This window comes from Entelurus aequoreus, linkage group LG14, assembly GCF_033978785.1.
Source record: "Entelurus aequoreus isolate RoL-2023_Sb linkage group LG14, RoL_Eaeq_v1.1, whole genome shotgun sequence".
In the NCBI taxonomy this organism is placed as follows: domain Eukaryota; kingdom Metazoa; phylum Chordata; class Actinopteri; order Syngnathiformes; family Syngnathidae; genus Entelurus; species Entelurus aequoreus.
Genome location: NC_084744.1, coordinates 58,491,210 through 58,494,255, shown reverse-complemented (window position 1 = coordinate 58,494,255; position 3,046 = coordinate 58,491,210).

Genomic DNA, 3,046 nt, shown 5'->3' with positions numbered 1-3,046 from the left:
GAGACGAATGCATTTTTTTCTACATTTATTTTAATTTTTTATTCTAAATGGAGTTTAAAAAATTTACATGAATGCATTTGTCTTATTTTGCATTTTTGTTGTAAAAATTGAGTTTTAAAATATTGGACAGGCATTATTATTGATTTTTTTGTATGGGACGTAAATGCATTTTCCTTTTTTTAATTTTGAGTAAAAATAGAATTAAAAAATGAGATGAATGCATTTTTTTTTCTACATTTATTTTATTTATTTTTTAAATAGAGGTGAAAAAATGGACATGAATGCATTTGTCCTATTTGTAGTTTATGTTGTAAAAATAATGTTAAAAATTATTGGACATAAATGTATTATTCTTGATTTTTATTTTTTATTTTTTTAAAGTAAAAAAAGAGTTTTAAAAATGGGACGGAAATGCATCTTTTTTTTTTGTAAAAATAGAATTTAAAAAAATTTGACAAATGCATTTTTTTTCTACTTTAAAAAAAAAACATTTTTTAAATAGAGTTAAAAAAATGGACATGAATGCATTTTTCTTACTTTGTATTTTATGTTGTAAAAATAGAATTTTAAAATATTGGACATAAATGCATTATTCTTGATGTTTTGTATTCTTAAAGTAAAAATAGAGTTTTGAAAATGGGTCGTAAATGCATTTAAAACATTTTTTAGAGTAAAAATAGAATCAAAAAAATTGGACGAATGCATTTTTTTTCCACATTTATGTATTTTAAATAGAGTTGGAAAAAATGGACATGAATGCATTTTTCTTATTTTGTATTTTATGTTGTAAAATTAGAGTTTTAAAATATTGGACATGAATGCATTAATCTTGATTTGAAAAAAAGTAAAAATAGAATTATAAAAATGGGACGGAAATTCATTTTTTCTCCTTTTTTTTTATAGAGTTAAAAAATGGACATGAATGCATTTTTCTTACTTTGTATTTTATGTTGTAAAATAGAGTTTTAACATAGTGGACATAACTGCATTATTCTTGATTTTTTTTGTATTTTTAAAGTAAAAATAGAGTTTTGAAAATGGGTCGTAAATGCATTTATTTTTTATTTTTAGAGTGAAAATAGAGTAAAAAAAATTGGATGAATGCATTTTTTCTACATTTGTTATTATTATTTTTTTAAATAGAGTTAATAAAAATGGACATGAATGCATTCGTCTTATTTTGTAGTTTATGTTGTAAGAATAGAGTTTTAAAATATTGGACATAAATGCATTATTCTTGATTTTTTTTTGTATTTTTAAAGTAAAAATAGAGTTTTAAAAATGGGATGTAAATGCATTTTTTGTCATTTTTAGACAAAAAATAGTATTAAAAAATTGGACAAATGCATTTTTTCTACATTTATGTATTTTTTTAAATAGAGTAAAAAAATGGACTTGAATGCATTTTTCTTATTTTGTATTTTATGTTGTAAAAATAGAGTTGTAAAATATTGGACATGAATGAATGCATTAATCTTGATTTGAAAAAAAGTAAAAATAGAATTATAAAAATGGGACGGAAATGCAGTTTTTCTCCTTTTTTAAAATTTTCTATAGAGTTAAAAAAATGGACATGATTGCATTTTTCTTACTTTGTATTTTATGTTGTAAAATAGAGTTTTAAAATATTGGACATAACTGCATTATTCTTGATTTTTTTTGTATTTTTAAAGTAAAAATAGAGTTTTGAAAATGGGTCGTAAATGCATTTATTTTTTATTTTTAGAGTGAAAATAGAATTAAAAAAATTGGATGAATGCATTTTTTCTACATTTGTTATTATTATTTTTTTTAAATAGAGTTAATAAAAATGAACATGAATGCATTCGTCTTATTTTGTAGTTTATGTTGTAAGAATATAATTTTAAAATATTGGACAGAAATGCATTATTCTTGATTTTTTTTGGTATTTTTAAAGTAAAAATACAGTTTTAAAAATGGGACGTAAATGCATTTTTTGTCATTTTTAGACTAAAAATAGTATTAAAAAATTGGACAAATGCATTTTTTCTACATTTATGTATTTTTTTTAAATAGAGTAAAAAAATGGACATGAATGCATTTTTCTTATTTTGTATTTTATGTTGTAAAAAAAAGAGTTTTAAAATATTGGAAATAAAAGCATTACTGTTGATTTATTTTTTTATTTTTATAGTAAAAATAGAGTTTTAAAAAATTCTACAAGAATGCATTTTTTTTAACTTTTAGAGTAAAAATAGACTTTAAAAAATTGGACAAATGCATTTTTCCTATTTAAATTTTTTGTTGTGAAAAAATAGAGTTAAAAATAATTGGAGATAAATTACATCTTGATTTTTTTAATATTTCAAATAAAAATAGTGTTGAAAAAAATTGGATGTTAATGCATTTTTTTTTTTTAAATTTACTTTCAGAGTAAAAATAAAGTGTAAATAAAATTGGACATTAATACATTTTTGTTACTTAAAAAAAACCTTTTACAATAACAATATAGTTTAAAAACTGGAAATAAATGGCATTTTCCTAATTGTTTTTAACTTCTAAAGTAAAAATAGTTTTAAAAAAAAATTGTCATTAATGCATTTTTTAAAAAATCTTTAAAGTAAAAAGTTATTTTTTTCGTCCTCAAAATTTCACACACAGTACCCAATAATGGCAATGTCAAAAGTTTTTTTTACATCGCAAATTTATTAGAAATAAAAAAAAATAAAAAAATCACATGTAATTAAGTATTTAGACCCCTTGCTCAATACTAAAAAAAAAAAAAAAAAATACATTGTCATTATGGGGTATTGTGTGTAGAATTTTGAGGACAACAATGAATTTTTCCCATTTTTTGAATAACAAAAAATAATGTGCGAAAAGTGAAGCGCTGTGAGATGCTCTGTATATGCCAGTACCCATCCGATATCAATGCTCCCCCTGGTATCGATAGGTTTTTCACCCCCTCCCCCACACCTCTTTTGATGAGTCCGTGCGGTGCTTGAAGGAGAACTTCCCACTGATGGGAAATTTCCACTCCTCAGCCCCCGGGGCTGAAAGCGTTGGACTGAAACAGGAAGTTGAG